Here is a 20,303-nt window from a genome sequence, read left to right as displayed (position 1 = left end):
GGAGCCTGTGTTGAGAAATAAAATTTATAATGCTAGGTCTGAGTTAAAGGAGTGTGATTGGCTGTTAGTGATGCAATCTGACTGTGGTGTATGTGTGCATGTGTGGGCCAGCCCCGAGTGCCCAGTCTCTCTTCATCACAACTATGACTGCTCCCAGCTAGACTCGGAGAGGGAGCAGCTCTTGAGGCTTCCTAACCTGGACTTTTTTTTTTTTTTTTTCTTGAGACAGAGTCTCTCTCTGTTGCCCAGGCTGGAGTGCAGTAATCTTGGCTCACTGCAACCTCCGCCTCCCAGGTTCAAGTGATTCTCCTGCCTCAGCCTCCTGAGTAGCTGGAATTACAGGCGCCCACCTCCACGCCTGGCTAATTTTTTGTATTTTTAGTAGAGATGGGGTTCCACCATGTTGGCCAGACTGGTCTCAAACTCCTGACCTCAGGTGATCCACCTGCCTCGGCCTTCCAAAGTGCAGGGATTGCAGGCATGAGCCACCGTGCCTGGCCCAGCCTGGACTGTTTTGTGCACTGCCCAACATCTGCTGGTGGAATTATCCTTTGCTATCGACTAAATGTTTGTATCACCCTCAAATGTGTATGTTGAAACCTTAATTCCCGATGGAATAGTATTAGGAGATGGGGGCCTTTGGGAGGTAATTAGGTTTAGATGAGGTCATGAGGATGGAATTAGTGTTCTTATAAGAAGAGGAAGAGACACCAGATCCCCCATCCCCTGCCATTCGGGGACACAGCGAGATGGTGGCCATCTGCAAGCCAGGAAGCAGTCCCTCTCCAGGAACCACATCAGCCAGAACCTTGATTTTGGACTTCCGGCCTTTAGAACTATGAGAAATAAATTTCCGTTGTTAAAGTCACTTAGTCCATGGCATTTTGTTATAACAGCTCAAGCCATCTAAGACATTTCCCAGCTCCCCCTTCCATAAATCTGCCCTGTATTCTCCCCCGGCTAGGGGCTGTCCACTCCCTCCCTGCCTCTGGGTGGAAGGCAGCTGTTGAGTTTACTTTTGTGTAACTCTTATCTGGTGAAACTTTGTTGTCTAAGTGCTTACTCAGAGAAAAATAACCTACTCTTAAACTCAGCCTTGAAACTAGAAAATTACTTTTTAAATAGAGAAAACATTCACTTAAGACGGCTTTAGACCTGCACTGCAGCCACCAGCCTGAGCCATGGGCCACCAAGCCCTCCTGCTTCTGCTGGTGGCTTTCCTGGTTCCCGGGACCACCACAGCTCTCCAGCTGGCCTTAAGGGCTCTGGGAAGCCTGCACTTGCCAGCCAACCGCACATCCCACCCGGCTGTTGCCAAGAACTACTCGGTTCTCCACTTCCATCAGAGGGTTGATCATTTTGGATTTAATACTGTGAAAACTTTTTTAACAGCAGTATCTAATAGCTGATAAATGCTGGGAGAAAGAAGACAGGAACATCATCTGGTTTTGCAGTAATACATGGTTCATGCGGTATACAGCTGAGGAACTGAAAGCTACGTTGGTGTATGCTGAACAGCGATACTGTGGAGACTCCCTGCCCTGTGATGACCCATTCAAGGATTCTGGACACTTGGATCTCCTGACATCAGAACAAGCTCTGGCTGATTCTGTAGAGCTAATCAAACATTTGAACAGAACAATCCTAGGAGCTGAAAATCACCATGTTGTGGCCCTCCGGGGTCCATACGGTGGCATGCTTGCAGCCTAGTTCAGGATGAAATACCCTCATATGGTAGTTGGAGCTCTTGCAACTTCTGCCTTTATCTGGCAGTTTAAGGATTTAGTACCTTATGGTATATTTATGAAGATCATAACTACAGATTTTAGGAAAAGTGGTCCATATTGTTCAGAGAACATCCACAGGTCCTGGGATGCCATTAATTGACTCTCAAATATGGGTGGTAGTTTGCAGTGGCTTACTGACATTCGACATTTGAAAGGCTGGATCTCTAAAAACTGGGTGAAACTTGCAGTGGTGAGCTATCCTTATGCCACTAACGCTTTATAGCATTTGCCTGCTTGGCCCATCAAGGCCATGTGCCAATATTTGAGAAAAACCAATGTATCAGATTCATTGCTGGTGCAGAATATTTTCCAAGCTGTGAGTGTATATCCTAATGATTCGGGCCAGGTGATGTGCCTGAGTAGTTCAGAGGCAACAGCTAGCACTCTGGAATTCCTGGGTTGGAGTTATCAGGCCTGCACAGAAATAGTCATGCACTTTTGTATCGATGACCTGTTTGAACTTCACTTGTGGAACTTGAAGGAGTTTTCTGATAAGTGTTTTAAACAGTGGAGTGTGAGACCAAGGCCCTCCTGGATCACTACTATGTATGGAGACAAAAAAATAGTTAGCACATGGACATTGTTTTCAGCAATGGTAAACTAGACCCCTGATCAAGAGGTGGAGTAACCAAGGACATCGCAGACACCTTTGCTGAATTCACCATCTCAAAAGGGCCCACATCCCACGTGTGTACTGTTAGCCCCCTCCTTGGAAGTTAGACACGTGAAGAAATGGATCAGGGATTTCCACTACAGGGCGGGAAAGCAGCACTCAGAAACTTTTGGACATTGTTAGTTTCTTCTTTTATGTTCACACCACCCACGTTCCTGTTCACTTTGGTTTTCTACATGTGATTACTTTCCCTTGTTCCTCACTCAGTTTGATGGCACCAAGGTGGAGACAGAAGAGAGGGTGATGGTGGTGACAGCAGCCATCCCAGGAGTGTGATTTCCTGGGCTCTCACTGTCTTTATGCTACCTCCAGGAAGATTCTCTTCCTGATCTCTCTCCCACACCATCGGTGGTCCTCATCACTGGAGCAGAGTTCCTGACTGCCTTTCACAGAGGAAGAGTCATTTCCTGTGTTTCTCTGCAATCAGGGATTTCTCCTTGGTTTTGAGGTTGAAGTCTCTTTGACCCATTTAAAAGTCCCCACCCCTACCCCAACAAAAAGGAAAAGCAGAGGATAGATAAAAATGATGTAATTGCAGCTGGTAGGATGTCTGATGCCAATCCAGGAAATAGGAGCCATTTCTTTTGTACTAGATTTAATGATTTAATGACTTTGAACTGTGCTGTATTTTTTTTTTTTTTTTTTTTTTTTTGGTAGAGATGGGGATTTCACCATGTTGCCCAGTCTGGTCTTGAACTCCTGAGGCTCAAGTGATCTTCCTACCTCAGCATCTCAAGTGCTGGGATTACAGGTATGAGCTGTCAACCCAGGCCTGTGCTTTAAATAAAGAATAAGCCTGGACCTTTAAAAAAATATGGCCTTTGGGAGGCTGAAGTTGGCGGATGATGAGGTCAGGAGATCAAGACCATCCTGGCCAACAAGGTAAAACCCCATCTCTACTAAAAATACAAAAATTAGCTGGGTGTGATGGCACATGCCTGTAATCCCAGCTACTTGGGAAGCTGAGGCAGAAGAATTGCTTGAACCCGGGAGGCAGAAGTTGCAGTGAGCTGAGATTACGCTACTGAACTCCAGCCTGGCGACAGAGCTAGACTCCATATTTAAAAAAAAAAAAAAAGGCTTTACATGCACAGGTACAGGCAGAGCTCACACTTTCTAACCTTTCTCATTGTACCTATTATACTGATATACTGCCGTTGACTAAGTCATTCCCCTATTGTTGGTTCTGCAAGTTATTTCCAAGTTTTTATTACTACAAACAGCAGCAATCTGGACATTTTACTACTGATTGCTGTTCTCTAACTTTTAGACATTTCCTCAGAGTTTCCTGGTTAAAGAGTACGTGTTATCTCACAGCTTTTTTTTTTTTTTTTTTTTGAGACAGGGTCTGGCTCTATTGCCCAGGCTGGAGTGCAGTAGCACGAACTCAGCTCACAGCAACTTTCACCACCCAGGCTCAAGCGATCCTCCCATCTCAGCCTCCTGATTACAGGTGCACACCACCACACTCAGCTTTTTTTTTTTTGTAGAGACAGGGTTTCACCATGTTGGCCAGGCTGGTCTCTAACTCCTTACCTCAAGCGATCCGCCTGCCTCAGCCTCCCAAAGTGTTGGGATTACAGGCATAAGCCACTGGGCCTGGCTATCTCACTGCTCTTAGAGCAAAGGCCACATTGCTTTGCAAAAGTCACTATGATATGTAGGGTACGAGTGATGTGCAAATGAGCCTGTTCTATCTCATACCTACCAGTACTAAGTAGCGTCATTTCTCTTTATTTGAACTAGTTTAAAATATACTTATTGGGCCCTTAGAATTATTTAATTATTCATTTCTTTCTACGCAGAGTTGTTTACATTGTAATTAACAAAATGCTAACAACACTCAGAAATCAATTTGGCAAAACAATTTCCGATTATTTTGCCAACAATCCAAAATCTCTGCCTGAAGACTCACAGATTCAATTCTGACACAGCCCTTTTCCTGTTCTTGAATGGGTAAGTTATTGGTTTTTAATATGAGTTAAACTTGAAAGGATTTATGAGGACGAATGGTGAGTGACAAAGCAAGCAAACGAATAGATAAGCAAGAAGGTATTTCCTTTTCCAGCACAGGCCTCCTCAAAGTCACTGTGTTCGTTGCAGGCCATCTAGTGGATCCACGTGGGAAAAATGTCCAGTGCTGAGGGAGGGGAAGGAGAGAGGGGAGCTGTTTTCCCAGGTGCGCACAGATCCAGCAGGCTCTTCAGACACAGGACGCCAACTTAGGGTCCTGTTCCTCACAGGAGGAAGAGTTGTAGGATCCCCTGCTCCCAGCAGTTCCCAAGTACTATCATTCTGCGTTTCCTGGGGAGATGATCCGGCCAGCCTCTTCCTGGTGTGGGTGTGTGGGAACCAGCAGGGACTGGAACACAGTTGTTAAGATCTGCTTATGAAACTGCTTAAAGTTGGGGATTCAGTGAAAGACACGACTTTCTAGCACAGAAAACTTCCCCCAACTTCCGTAAGCTGAGGTGCCAACATTACAGGCTTTTATTCCTTTGCCAACCATTCATGTAGTCCCCTGTATATGGGCCAGGCTATGTGCATTCTACAGGTGACTCTAGCTGGGGTTGAGTCCAAAGTAGAGGAAAGGACTCAGTTGTGAAAAACCAGTAAACGGTAGACAGCAATGAGACGGGCATGGGGCCACTCTATGATAGAGAAGCAGAGAAGGGTCTGTGGAGGAGGTGGAATTTTCTTTTTCCTCATAAGCTTAAATTTGGCTTTATTTAAACAAAATGACACATAGTTCCCTCCTTCCCCTAAGCACTTCCATTCCCAACAGGTGACCACTGTTTGGAGTTGGCTTGGTATAATTATTTCCAGGAGGTGGATTTTAAACTGGGTCTTAATGATGAGATTTGGTCAGTGGAGGGGATGGGCGAAGAATGATGTGCTGGGACTCTGTGGAGTGGGAAGAGTTAACTATAGATGGGCACAGACCTGTTATCATTGTGAAATTCTAATTGTCTAATATCCTCAGGTCCCTTGAGTTTCTGACAGTCTTCATCTTAAAAAAATAAAAAAGAAGAAAGAAAGAAAGAAAAGAAAGAGGAAAAAAAGAGTTAATTCATTCCAGACACCTGGATTCCTTCAGTTTTTTTTTTTTTTTTTTTTGGCTTTCTTCTTTGATTTGACCACTGAGTGAACCCAAGATGATGAATCATGAGGCTTCACCTCACAAATGTTCTATTGCAAGGCCTTTGACTTTCAGAACTTTTTTTATTGCATTCAGATTCTCAGGCAACTCGATATTTTCCTGCACTCCCTGGCCCTTGCTGGGAAGGGTGGCATTTATTTGCCTGTAATTGTCGGGGCTTTTGCTATGCAGAAGCATGTACTTAACTCCTGATTCAGTTACTCACAGCCTTGTTCTCTGTAGACCTCCTGGACTAGTTTCTATGCCCTTCTCCCAGACAACCTATACTAAACTCCGTCAGAGTACTTAACAATCCATATTGAAAACTGCTACTAATTGTTTGACTATATGCAGACCATAAAGCCCATGGAAGCTGTCTACTCACTGTGGTAGGCTCAGTGCCTAGGATCTTAAGTATCTGCAGAATGAATGTATGAGTAATGAACAACCAATGTCCTAGAGGAAACCTATTGCAGGAGTGGCTACAGAGTAAGTACATTAGCCACAGGGCACAAGGGATAAACAGATAACTCACTGCCAGCTCAGCACTGCTCCCCACACAGGAAGTCTGAGGTTAGCCTCCTTTGTTGATGCCCGACTCATTTGTTCTTGAGGAGTGTTAGAACATTCTGGGATCACACTGTTCAGTGCGTGACACACATTCTCCCCAACCCTTTTCCTCTACCTCTTCCCCAGTCAGTTGTGACCCACAGTCAGCACATGCTACAAAATCATCCTTAGCACATGGATGGCACCACTCCATGGCCTGTGCTTACCTCCCCTCCTGGAGCCTCAGAGGGAGCCAGCCTGCTGCACAGAGTGTGGACAGCCCAGCCACAGGCAACTGCCCCAGTTCCAGGGTCCACACTGAACCCTGATCCACATTTCCTGTTGCTCTTTTCCTTAACTCTTCAGTTTCTTGATGTCCTCCTCAGCCTCTTCATGTCTGCCTCAGGTCCTCTGAGCTAGTCAGGAGAGGCTAGAAGCTGCTGCAGTAACAAGCATCCTCCAAATCTTAATGACCTCATACATTAAGTTTGTAACTGTCATAGGTCTATTGCCTGACATGTGCAGCAAGTCAATATGCCAAGAGATTGGGTCACAGCAGAGAAATAGGTTTAATCATAGGGCCAATGAATGAGGAGATGGGAGAAACCCTCAAATCTGTGTCCCTGATGAGTTAGTGTTTTTAAGGGTTTCAGAGTGGGCTGAAGTGTGGAGAGAGTTGATTGGTAGAAAAGTGCAGGGTGAAGTCATGGGGCAGGAGAGGAAGAAGCTGGATTCTCATGATGATTTTGTTTCTCTGTGGGGGTCTTCAAACTGGTTGGTTGTCAGTTGTTCCACTGAAATTTGGGATCTGGAAAACATCTTCAGGAATTCTTAAACAAAAGTCTCTAACACCAGAGATCCTATCTATAGGAACAATGGGGATGCCAGTGGTCGCTATCCAGTGCTGCGTGACTTTCCCTTATAAGGAAGTGGGTCAAAGGGCAGCCTGATACTGGGCACAGGGGCTCACACCTGTAATGCCAGCATATTGGGAGGCCAAGGAGGGTGGATCACTTGAGCCCAGGAGTTTGAGGCCAACTATTAGGCAACACAGCAAGACCCTCTCTCTACAAAAAAAAGTTTTAAAGGAATTATCCAAGTGTGGTGGCATTTACCTGTGGTCCCAGTTACGCAGGAGGCTGAGGTAGAAGGATCACTTGAGCCCAGGAGGTTGAGGCTGCGGTGAGTCATGATTATACCACTGCACTCCAGCCTGGGCAATGGAGCAAGACCTATCTCAGAAAAAAAAAAAAAAAAGTGCATCCTGATTAATGCTTAATTATAACTATATTTCTATCCAGACTTCTTGTCAATCATATGAGGATGGCTTCAAGTTTGTTTCTTGCTGGTCCTACATGTCTATTACGGGTTGGCAGGGATTTCTACAAACATTTAAGGACCCAGGTTGATAAAGGTTTCCCCACACCCAAGTCCTGATCACTGTGGCATGAGAAGGAGGCAATGCAACAAATAGCACACAAGCCCGCAAAGCTCACATTTCAAGGCCAAAGCAAGTCATGTGAACAGGCCTAATTTCAGTGGGTGCACAGAATTAAAATCTTACCATGAACTAGAAGGAGAAAAGAACTAGAATAGTTGTGGATGGCTTTAGTGACTGCAGCCTCCCCTCTTACTGACAGTGTGCGGAGACCCGCCAGCCCTGCTGACCTTGGCTGTCCTTCCTGGCTCAGCTTGGCTCACTCCTTCCATTTTAATCCACCCACGGGTTGCAGGGGAAAAAAATCTCTCTGGCTGAGGAAACCAACCACTACTTCCTGCCAGAGGAAGGAACAGATCATCATTCATGGGAGATGAGAGTCATGTTGTTAAGCAAAATTCCCAGAGAATTCCCACTCTCTTAAGCCAGTAATTTTTACTCAGCCAGTCAGGTAAGTTCCACAAACATTTCTCAAGCACCTATTACGTACCAAGGACCCTGGGAGTTGCTGGGTTACACGTTTTAAACACACACAGTCCTGGCTGTGAAAGAACTCTGATACTAACATGCAGGCAGGCACATTCAAAAACCTCCCAAGCAAGTCTTGCCTTTGCAGAAGTACTGACGGGGCAGGAGGAAGGCGTTCCTGGGGAGCCAATGGGGAGACTCGGCATGCTTCTCAGGCCAAACTCAGGAGCTGATAATGTTCTCTTCAGCAGAGAAGTTGCATCCAGGAATCTTACCGCTGCCTGCTCTGGGCAGGATAAAAATGCATCATTTTCAACAAACCGACGCCTTTCTGAGAGATGCCAGTGCGTGATGTGGTGAACGGTCTTAGCATGGGTTCAAGTCTCAGCTTTTCCACTTACAAGTGAATGGCTCTCTGGGCTTTTTTCTCATCTCTAAAATGTTGTTTCTGTGAGGATTAGATGAGACAGTGTCTGCAAGCCACTCACCACAGTCCCCTGAAGGTAGCGGGCAGCCAGGAAGCATTTGCCTCTGCTGACATCTTTGAGGTTTGTCTGAGCATCTGCAGTGGATGCCCAATGCACTTGACACTCAAAGTGGATTCCTTTTTATCACACATACACCATTTACAACAACATGTTTTTAGTAATAATCATTGTAGTAGTCTGTTTTTATGCTGCTGATAAAGATATACCTAAGACTAGGCAATTCACAAAAGAAAGAGGTTTACTGGACTTACAGCCGCATGTGGCTGGGGAGGCCTCACAGTCATGGTGGAAGGTGAAAGGCACATCTCCCATGGCGGCGGCAAGATAAGAGAATGAGAGCCAAGTGAAATGGATTTCCCCTTATCAAACCATCAGATCTCATGAGACTTATTCACTACCACAAGAACAGTACGGGGGAAACCGCCCCCATGATTCAGTTATCTCCCATCTGGCCCCTCCCACAACACACGGGAATTATGGGAGTACAATTCAAGATGAGATTTGGGTGGGGACACAGGGGACACAGAGCCAAGCCGTACCAGAAATGCAATGACTAATAACGGCGGCAGACTAATGCAGTAACAGTTCCCTTTTATTGAACTTTGTATATACAATCATGAGAGTAAAACTTAAAATGTAAAATAAATACCCACTACAACAAAGGAAACAGGCAATGGATTCGTGCTTTTTAATTGCATTTTTTTTTTCGTATCAAGGAAAACTATGTACCTAAAAACTGATCTTCCAGCTGAGCATGGTGGCTTACGCCTGTAATCCCAGCACTTTGGGAAGGCAAAGCGGGTGGATCACCTAAGGTCAGGAGTTCTAGACCAGCCTGGCCAACACAGCGAAACCCCATATCTACTAAAAATACCAAAATTGGCCAGGTGTGGTAGCACATGCCTGTAATCCCAGCTACTTGGGAGGCTAAGACAGGAGAATTGCTTGAATCCAGGAGGCAGAGGTTGCAGTGAGCCGAGATCACGCCATTGCACTCCAGCCAGGGCAAAAAGAGTGAAACTCTGTCTCAAACAAAACAAAACAAAACCAAGGAAACTGGTCTTTCATGGCTGTAAAGAATATTATAGTTAAACAGCAATTGAATAAAAAGCAACATGAATGGAAAAAATACATTTCAATTTTAAATATTCATATTTTCAAATATTTTTCAAATTTAATATGTATTTCAGATATGAAGAATTTACACATAACAGATATTTTCAGGTTGCTTTCTGTTTCACAGAAAGTATAATATCTCTGTTATGTGCAAAGTTTAAATTTTAAACATAAGTCAAAACTCCAAGTGATCCCATAGAAAGGCACAATTGAAGTAACTCCATTTTTCTTTCTTTATCTTTACAGTCACACTATCATCAGTGTTCTTTTCAAACCTACTACTTAAAGGCAGGAATATGTAGTTCCACAGAGGATGAGACGTGAACTCAAAGTGAACTTTCTCAAAAGGAACACAAAGCAAACTTACTCTCCTAAGGAACGGATGTAGCTGAGTTCATGCTAATTCAGGGCCAATTGTATAATTGCAAGTTGTCTGATTTAACTTCCATGTAGTGTACAATGTCTATGTAGGATTGCAGCAGGCAGAATTCTAAGACAGCCCCCAAGATTTCCAGCTTCTGGTTTACAAACATCTTCTCCATCATCGAATTAAACATTAATATAGGGACTGCTCTGAAAGACTTTGCAGATGTAATTAAGGTCCCAAATCAGTTGATGTTTTGGGAAGATTATCCAGGTGGGCTTGGCCAAATCCCACAAGCCTTCCAATCTGGTGCAGAGATCAGAGACATGGGAATTCAGAGATCTAAAGCATGAGAACTATTTAACATACATAGTTGGTTCGAGGATGGAGGGGTCATGAGGCAAGGAATGTGGGTGGCCTTAGGAGTCAACAGCAGTCCCAGCCAAGAGACAGACAGTGAGGAAATGGGATCTTCAGAACTAGGATGACAGCAAGGATCTGAATTTCTTTCTTTCTTTTTTTTTTTTTTTGAGACGGAGTTTTGCTCTTGTTACCCAGGCTGGAGTGCAATGGTGCAATCTTGGCTCACTGCAACCTCCACCTCCTGGGTTCAGGCAATTCTCCTGCCTCAGCCTCCCGAGTAGCTGGGATTACAGGCACGCGCCACCATGCCCAGATAATTTTTTGTATTTTTAGTAGAGACAAGGTTTCACCATGTTGACCAGGATGGTCTCGATCTCTTGACCTCGTGATCCACCTGCCTCAGCCTCCCAAAGTGCTAGGATTACAGGCGTGAGCCACCGCGCCCAGCACCATCTTTTTTTTTTTTAATTTAAAATTTTCCTTCTTTCTTTTTTTTTAATTTTTTTTTTTTTTTAAGATGGAGTTTCACTACAATGGCCAGGCTGGTTTTGAACTCCTGACCTCAGGTGATCCACCCACCTCGGCCTCTCAAAGTGCTAGGATTACAGGCTTGAGCCACCATGCCCGGCCTAGGACCTGAATTTCCAGTGACAAGGATGAGCTGGGAAGTTAATTTTCCCCTAGAACCTCCAGGTGAGGACTCAGCCTGGCCGACAACATAACCTCAGCACTGCATCTCAGAGCAGAAAGCCCACCGTGCCACACTGCACTAGACTTTTGACCTATAGACCTGTGAGCAACAGGTGGGTTTGTTTTAAGCCACTTAGTTTGTGGCAGTGGGTTATGCAGCCACTGAAAACTAATACAATATAGAAGTAATATGAATATGTTAAGGTTAATATAAATAGATTTAAAATCTACATGAACTATAGCCATTGTTTAGAACTTAAACCAAAAAAGATGTTTTTGTAGGGAGGAAAATTTTATCACTGACTTTGTTTAGAATTGCCAAAGCACAGCGATAAATGAAAGTGGACGGACTTTTAGTCAATTTTATTATTACTCTAAAATTCTCTATGGACAGTGGCCCTGAGTCCCTGCAGCTGAAGGCTGTTCCCTTTGCTCTGCTCTTGGTAAGCTCCTGGCACCCAAAGGGAGGAAGAACCTTCTAGCCCAGGTAGTTATTTGGTAGCAGAGCAGAAACCTAACCCTAGGCCCCTTAACTCCCAGCCCATCCCTTATTAGGTGGCCCTTCATTAAATTAAGGCTGCACACGTGTGGCGCAGAGTTACGCCAAGTCTTCTACAGGTTTTCTGGTAAAATTCTTAGTAAGGCAACCAGCTAGAATCCACTAGGAATCACTAGCAAAAGGCTGCCAAGTTTTATCCAAACTGAACACCTAATTGAGTGAATACTACCTAAAAGCAAATGGGGCTGCATAGATGGTCATTTGTCATAGTCTGCTCAGGATGCTGATAACAAATACTATAGACTGTGTGGCTTAAACAACAGAAATTTATTTCTCACAGTTCTGGAGGCTGGAAGTCCAAGATTAAAGTGCTGGCTGATGGGGCTGCTGGTGAAGCCTCTCTTCCTGGCTTGCAGAGAGCCGGCTTCTCACTGTGTCCTACATGGCAGAGAAAGACTGGACTCTAGTCCCTTCCACTTCTTATATGGACACCAGCCTCAAGATATGAATTTGGAGGAGACACAAGCATCCAGTCCATAGCACCGTGATTGGCCTCTGGGCTGGCATGTGATTTCAGACCTTTTGAAGGAGGTGCTATTTTTATATAATTTTTTATTTTTTTGAGAAGCTTTTTAAAAAAATATTTCAACTTTTATTTTAGATTAAGGGGGTACACATGCAGGAGATTGTTACATGGCTATATTGCATGATGCTGAGGTGTGGGGCATGACTGATCCCATCATCCAGGTAGTGAGCATAGTACTCAGTAGTTAATTTTTCAGCCTTCACTCATCTCCATCTTTCCTCCCTCTGTAGTCCCCCGTGACTTGTAAATGAGAACATGTGTTATTTGGTTTTCTGTTCTGCACTAATTCACCAAGGATAACAGCCTCCAGTTGCATCCATGTTGCTGCAAATGACATGATATTCTTTTTTATGGCTGAGTAGTATTCCATGGTGTATACAACACATTTTCTTTATCCAATGCAGATGTACTATTTTAGATTTGCATAGCTGTAAAGGACCTTGGAGATCTTACACTCTAGTTTCCCATTCTGAGCACATACTTCCTTGCTGTGTGATACAGTTAGGCTTGTGTCCCCATGCAAATCTCATCTTGAGTTGTGATCCCCAGGTGTTGAGGGAGAAACTTGGTGGGAGGTGATTGGATCACACAGGCAGTTTCCCCTGGGCTGCTCTTGTGATAGTGAAGGAGTTCTCACGACATCTGATGATTGTATAAATGGTGGTTTCCCCTGGGCTTTTCACTCTGTCTTTCTCCTTCCACCATGTGAAGAAGGTCCTTGCTTCCCCTTCCGCTATGATCGTCAGTTTCCTGAGGCCTCCCCAGCTGTGTAGATCTGTGAGGCAATTAAACCTCTTTCCTTTGTAAATTGCCCAGTCTCAGGAATTACTTTATAGCCATGTGAGAATGGACTAATACACTGTGTTTCTTCTAATTAATTAATCACACTGCACATGCAAAGGTCATTTTTCCATTGGCTGCAGGGACCACGGAGTAAGCTCCAGAGTGTCAGAGGACCTGAGGCAAGCTGGCCACCCCTCACGCAGCACAGGGCCACAGCACATTTGTATTCAGAGATACAGTTGCCACATTTATTGGTATTTCTGTCATGATTCATCTTCAAGGCAGAGTTGTGGTTTGTCAGTTACATGTAGTTTGAAGGCATTTTCCATTTAGTTTATAGATGTGTATCTCAATCTGTGAAACTTGTGACCACTGAGATATATCCCTGGACTCCTAGTTTGAGAAACCCTTTGTTTGCTAAAAGGTAAGTGCTGTATCTCCCAGTGACAACTGTACCAATGTGTTCCAGTAACATACAAAGATGCAAACTGTCAATGAAATCTTTGGGCAATACCTGGTTTTTCAGATAATCCTGACTGTGTTGCATATTAAGTCTTTTTCTGATTACTCTCCATATAATAATAATAATGGATAACATTTGTGTCCGTTCTCCCCCTCTTTTAAGTTCTTATGGCTGATCCCAAAGAATGCAGAGCCCACATGGCCCAGCTTTTATGTGAATCCCTCAAAAAGCACAAAAAAGGGGTCCAATTTTATAACCTACACCAGCAATTCTTAAACATTTTGGTCTCACTCTTTAAAATTACTGAGGGCTCTTTTTAGAGGCACCTCAGAGGCAATCAGCCACTTCAAGATGAAGCTGAATGTCTCCTTTCCAGCTGCTGGCTGCAAGAAGCTCCTTGAAGTGGACGAGGAATGCAAACTTTGTACTTTTTATGAGACGCATACAGCCATAGAAGTTACTGCTGACGCTCTAGGGTGAAGAATGGAAAGGTTCTGCGATGGGAATCGGTGACGGAAATGACAAACGAGGTTTCCCATGAAGCAGAGTGTCTTGACTCATGGCTGGGTCTGCTTGCTACTGCTGAGCAAGGGGTATTCCTGTTACAGACCAAGGAGAACTGGGGCAAGAAGCACAAAGCTGTTTGTGGTTGCATTGTGGATGCCAGTCTGAACTTTCTAAACTTTGTTATGGTAAAAAAAAAAAAAAAAAAAAAAAAAAAAAGAATAGAAGGATATTTCTGGACTGACTGATACTGTGGAGCCTCATCGCCTGGGGCCCAAAAGAGCTAGCAGAATCCACAAACTTTTCAGTCTCTCTGAAGAAGATACTGTCCACCAATGTGTTGTAAGAAAGCCCTTAAAGAAGGCAAGAAGCCTGGGACCAAAGCACCCAAGATTCAGCTTCTTGCTACTCTATGTGACTTGCAACACAAATGCTGACATATTGCTCTGAAGAAACAGTGTACTAAGAAAAATGTGGAAGAGGCTGCAAAATACACTGAACTTTCGGCCAAGAGAATGAAGGAGGTCAAAGAGAAACACCAGGAACAGATTGCCAAGAGATGCACACTGTCCTCTGTGAGCTTCTACTTTTGCATCTAGGCAAAAATAGGGTGTTTTGAGTAACCAATAAATAAGACTGGACTCCTGAAAATAAAATAAAATTGAGGAACTTGAGAGTTTTTGTGTATGTGCCTTCCATCTAATGCTATTTACTTTGTGATATGGTTTGGCTGTGTCCCCACCCAAATCTCATCTTGAATTGTATCTCTCATAATTCCCACGTGTTGGAATTATGGGACGGACCCAGTGGGAGATGATTTAATCATAGGGGCAGTTTTCCCCATACTGTTCTCATGAGAGTGATAAGTCTCATGAGATCTGATGATTTTATAAGGGGATTTCCCCTTTCACTTGGCTCTCACTCTCTCTTGCCTGCTGCCATGTAAGACATGGCTTTCACCTTCTGCCATGATTGTGAAGCCTTCTTAGCCACATGGAACTGTGAGTCCATTAAACCTCTTTTGCTTTATGCATTACCTAGTCTCAGCTATGTCTTTATCAGCAGCATGAAAACAGACTAATACACTCTGTTAGAAATTAGATCTGAGAATTTAAAAATTATCTTTCTTAATTCTCTTTAAAAATAATAAATCCATTGGTTAAGATAAGTAACACATTTTTATTGAAAAAGTCTGTATTAAAAAAAACTTTAACCGGAAGAGTAGAATTGTTTTACATTTGGCAAATCTTTTTAATGTCTGGCTTAATAGAAGACAGCTGGGTTCTCAGAGCTGCTTCTGTACTCCGCCAGTGGCAATATCACACATCGGGTGGCTTCTAGTACACTCCACTGTACGACTGAGAGGAAGTGAGTGAAAAAGGCAGATAATAGCTTCATGTTATGGTGAAAATACTTTCAGGCATGCAGGTGCCCTGAAGGGTCCCAGGGACACACAATCCCCAACACATCTTGAAAACCACTGAGCCAGCCTCTCTTCAAATGCCTTTTCCTTTTCTTTCCAATTCTTTCTCCTCTGAAACTGCTCTGGGGATCTTACTGTGAGACCATGCTTCCATCAATCCAACAGCCAGTGGGGCAATATTTTCCCATGTCTTTCTATCCTCCCATACTTGCTGCACTGAGTAGCTCTACTTAGCCTTTTTCTTTTCTTTCTTTCTTTCTTTTTATTTTTTTGGTGCTTCTTCCATCACTCAGATGATCACCCAGTCCTTCTCCAGTTCCATCCACTTCTCCTATCCTCTCATCTTAATCTTTTCTCCCATTTTGTGTCACAAAAATTCACAAACTGGGTGGAAAAGGCAGTTCTTTATTTAAAGGAGAGGAGAGGTTGGACGTGGTGGTTCTCACCTATAATCTCAACACTTTGAGAACCTGAGACCAGCGTGGGCACCTAGTGAGACCTTGTCTCCACAAAAAAAATTAAAAAAAAAATTAACTGGGTGCGGTGGTGCACATCTGTAGTCCCAGCTACTCAGGAGGCTGAGGTGGGAGGATGCCTTGAGCTCATGAGTCAGAGGCTGCAATGAGCTGTGATTACGCCACTATACTCCAGCCTGGGCAACAGAGCCAGGCCCTGCCTCTAATAAATAAATAAGGGAGTGGAGAGCAGAGTAGAAGCTGAGCAGGCAAAGATTGAATTCCCTTAGGGGAGAAAAAGGGAGGTTACAATTTAATCAGTTTCCTTTCTTTCAAAAGGCTAAGCCCTAAGTGGTTTGAATCCTAATAATGAGTGTGGTGGCTCACACCTGTAACTCAGCACTTTGGGAGGTTCAGGCAGGTGGATTACCTGAGGTCAGGAGTTCAAGACCAGCCTGGTCAACGTAGCTAAACCTTGTCTCTACTAAAAATACAAAAATTAGTTGGATGTGGTGGCACACACCTGTAATTCCAGCTACTAGGGAGCCTGAGGCAGGAGAATCACTTGAATCCAGGAAGCAGAGGTTGCAGTGAGTTGAGATTGCACCACCACACTCCAGCCTGGGTGACACAGCAAGACTCCATCTCAAAAATAAAACAAAACAAACTAATAAAACACTGCTTTATGAAAGCCCCCCTCCGTGACCCCCAGGGCACCCTGTGTGTACTCTTGTCATGCTCCCTGCCTCTCACATCCCACTGCTCTTGCCTACCGGTTTCCCCAACCCTGGCTGGGCTATCACACACTGCCTGGCGCCATAAGTATTCAATAATGCATGGATGTATGCAAGAGCAAATGTGAGGTGGATGGGGGTTTCCCCTTTGCGGTTATTTCACTGCTTCTTCACTTATCTGGGCCCCCACTTCAGCCCCTGGAGTCTAGGACCCAAGTCTAATTTACCACTGCACCCCTGTGCACAGTGGCTGGCACATGGCGGGTGTCTACTCAATGTCCACTGAATGACGAGGAACACACCTGTTTGAAGGCTTCAGCCTTGTGTCGAGATCGCCTGAACAGAACATCGGTGGCTGCCTCATTTTCCCCTTGGTTGCACGCCACAATATTAAAACTCAAAACTTCCTTGCCCCAAATCGTGAATGTGCTATTTGTTTTGCTGCAAACAAAGTAAATGATGAATTTTGCCTTGGCCCAGTCTTCTTTTAGGCCAAAGTCATTAAAAGCATCTGTTCCTACAGACGGAGGATCCAGTCAAGATTTGAGCAGATAATGATGCAGAAAACATCTGTATCATAAGAAGAATTTGAGAAAGATGAGGGGAAAGAGTTTGAAATTATAGTGCCTTAAATAAAAGAATATTTCCCCATTCCACTTCTCCCCCTCCTTGTTTATGATAAAAACCAGACGGCTGAACTGAGTGCCACTGAAACCTGGGACCCCAGTTCTAGGGAATTGACACTTGGATGGGGAAATGGTGTCTCAGGTAGCCATAGGAAGGCCTGGGGGTTCCGTGCAGATGTTGGGGGGCTGTCTGTGCTTTTGTGTACATCTGCCTCCCTCAGGAGGGCCAGGAGGGCCTTACCTCCCACTTCTGTGTCTCTCCCCTGGCAGGGGCAGAGTGAAGCCGAGTGGGTGCTGGGAAGGACGCCCAGCTGAGCCCCTAGGCCTTCCTTCCCCTTCCTCCTCTTTCACCCTCCCAGTGATAAAAGAGGCCCCAGATCAGATTAAAATGACATGTTTTGATGGTTCCTATAACTGGAAGGACATTGCTCTATCTCCTTTCCTGAAAGTCATCATCTCTGGGGAGCCCCAGATGAACTTGGACGTTATGTCTGTATTTGCTCTTTGAGGCAGGGCCCACCTGTATTCTGGGGTGAGCTCCATTATCCCACCTTTGCCAAAGTACACAGCAAGGGTCAAATAGAGGCATCTGGCCTTAAGCAGCAGCTTCTGAGTCCCCTTTCCTGTGGGTCTAAATGGCCACAAAGAATCTTGGCATTTATTCATTTCTTTATTGCTGGCTTTCATTCAGTTGCTGTTGAGAGAGTTTTGTCATATGAGTTCAGAGGTAGGTTTATTTGCAAACTTATTTATTATACTTATTTTAACTTATATCTTACTTACTTTAAACTCCCCCAACATCTCTGTGCCTTTTAAAATTGCATTTAAAAAATGCTAGGCTGGGTGCGGTGGCTCATGCCTATAATCCCAGAAATTTGGGAGGCCAAGGTGGGAGGATCACTTGAGCTTAGGAATCTGAGACCAGCCCGGGCAATATATCAAGACCCCGTCACTAGAAAAATTAAGAAATAATTAGCCGGGCATGGTGGTGCACACCTGTGGCCCCAGCTACTCAGGAGGCTGAAGTGGGAGGATTGCTTGACCCCAAATGCAATGAGTGGTGATTGTGCAACTGCACTCCAGCCAGAAAGAAGGAGATTCTGTCTCGAAAAAAAAAAAAAGGATGCTAGATGAGCTATTCATTTGTAAAGGGTCTGGAGATGAAGCGTGGTGGGTGTGGGACTCCCAGGCCACTGTAGTACTCCAGGCTGTTCACTGTTGAGCACTTACTGATTTTTGGAGGAGGAAGTATAGTACCCTAGGCTCTTCATCTTCATCTCGGGGAGGACGGACCACAAATCTTTCTGCTTCCCTTCAGGCCAATAGTTTCATGGTGTTGCAGAAGGAAGGAAATAGAGGGAAATGAGAAAAGGGAACAGGAAGGCTTTCCCTCAGATTAAAAGGAGGTGAGGAGGTGGGAGGAGAAACTAGGAGAAATACAGAGTGGCCCTGGCCACATGGGAGAGAGGGAGAGCCTCTGTTCCCTGCTACTGAGGGGAGCAGAGTGCCTGATGGTGGCAGTGGGCCGAGCAGGGCTCACTCTGTGGGGCGTCAGCGGGCCCAGTGGGGCCTCCCCCGGGTGAACACAGCTACCTCAGACCCAGGAACTGGGTCTTCCAGCCCAGTCCCAGCCTACAGCAGGAATCCTCCTACTCGGGGCTTCTCCCACTTCAGCATGCATCAGAATCACTGCGAGGGTTTGTTGGAACACGGTGAGCTGGGCCCTACCTCCAGAATTTTTTTTTTCAAGACAGAGTTTCACTCTTGTTGTACAGGCTGGAGTGCAATGGTGCAATCTTGGCTCACTGCAACCTCTACCTCCCTGGTTCAAGTGATTCTCCTGTCTCAGCCTCCCAAGTGTCCCAAGTAGCTGGGATTACAGGCATGCGCCATCATGCCCAGCTAAATTTTTTTGTATTTTTAGTAGAGATGGGGTTTCACCATGTTGGCCAGGCTGGTCTTGAACTCCTGACCTCAGGTGATCTGCCTGCCTCAGCTTCCCAAAGTGTTGGGATTACAGGTGTGAGCCACCATGCCCAGATAACCCCCATTTTGAACTCAGGTGTAGCTGGGTCCCAGTCCAGCTGGGGTAGCTAGAGCCTGAGAATGTGCATTTCTAAGGCCTGAGAATGTGCACTTTTAAGTCCCTGGTGATATTCATGCTGCTGGTATGAAGAGCACACTTTGAAAACCATGTTGCAGCTCCCCAACCTCACAGTTGCCTGTGGACCTGTTTCGCCTGGTCCCCATTGTATCACCCTTGTGAACCTCCCCACTCATCTCCATGGCTTTTCTCCCGGGCATCTCGAGGAGTGATGAGGACAGCGCCCCTTTTCTCCACCTGCTCTTGGGGTGGGGCTCAAGCAGGTTGAGAACTTCTCCCTGGGCAACAAGCATTAGTTCAGCATTTATGTTTTGGAGGAGGAAGCTGTTTCTGTTTATTCAAAACAAAAATTTTGCAATTGTCCATCAAAACTTGCACTAAATATGGTTTGCACTAAATGCTGAAGATTCAAACCATATATAAGCTTTGAGCACTTGTATTATAGTAAAATAATACAATGTGCCATTTTAATCACTTAAAATATACACTTAGAATTGTACACCTTAAAAGTGTACAATTCTGCCGAGTGTGGTGGCTCATGCCTGTAATCCCAGCACTTTGGGAGGCTGAGGTGGGTGGATTATCTGAGGTCAGAAGTTCAAGACCAGCCTGGCCAACATGGTGAAACCCCGTCTCTACTAAAAATATAAAAATTAGCCGAGCATGGTGGCACGCATCTATAGTCCCAGCTACTCAGGAGGCTGAGGCAGGAGAATCACTTGAACCAGGAAGTGGAGGTTGCAGTGAGCCAAGATTGCACCATTGCACTCCAGCCTGGGCAACAGAGTGAGACTCTGTCTCAGAAAAAAAAAAAAGTATACAATTCCATGACATTCAGTACATTCACAATTCCACGATATTAGTACATTCACAATTCCATGATATTCAGTACCTTCACAATTCCCTGATATTCAGTACATTCACAATTCCCTGATAGTCAGTACATTCACAATTCCGTGATATTCAGTACATTCACAATTCCGTGATATTCAGTACCTTCACAATTCCCTGATATTCAGTACATTCACAATTCCCTGATAGTCAGTACATT

General features: G+C 44.7%; 1 long non-coding RNA gene and 1 pseudogene across 1 annotated transcript; one reads left to right on the top strand and one right to left on the bottom strand.

The window, feature by feature from the left end:
• The first annotated feature begins 1,181 nt into the window (after nucleotides 1-1,181).
• Nucleotides 1,182-2,583, top strand: LOC135272761 (lysosomal Pro-X carboxypeptidase-like; annotated as a pseudogene).
• Nucleotides 2,584-3,784: 1,201 nt separating this feature from the next.
• On the bottom strand, nucleotides 3,785-7,983 carry LOC110568054 (uncharacterized). Its single transcript, XR_002478374.2, has 4 exons — nucleotides 7,817-7,983; nucleotides 6,376-7,380; nucleotides 5,404-5,470; nucleotides 3,785-4,822 (listed from the first exon to the last, which is right to left on the bottom strand). It is a non-coding gene; the product is annotated as an uncharacterized LOC110568054 (long non-coding RNA).
• Between the last annotated feature and the right edge of the window lie 12,320 nt (nucleotides 7,984-20,303).

The sequence above is a fragment of the Aotus nancymaae genome, unplaced genomic scaffold (genome assembly GCF_030222135.1).
Source record: "Aotus nancymaae isolate 86718 unplaced genomic scaffold, 86718_ANA_hifiasm-v0.15.2.pri h1tg000131l, whole genome shotgun sequence".
Lineage (NCBI taxonomy): Eukaryota > Metazoa > Chordata > Mammalia > Primates > Aotidae > Aotus > Aotus nancymaae.
This window is presented reverse-complemented; position numbering and strand designations above follow the sequence as displayed.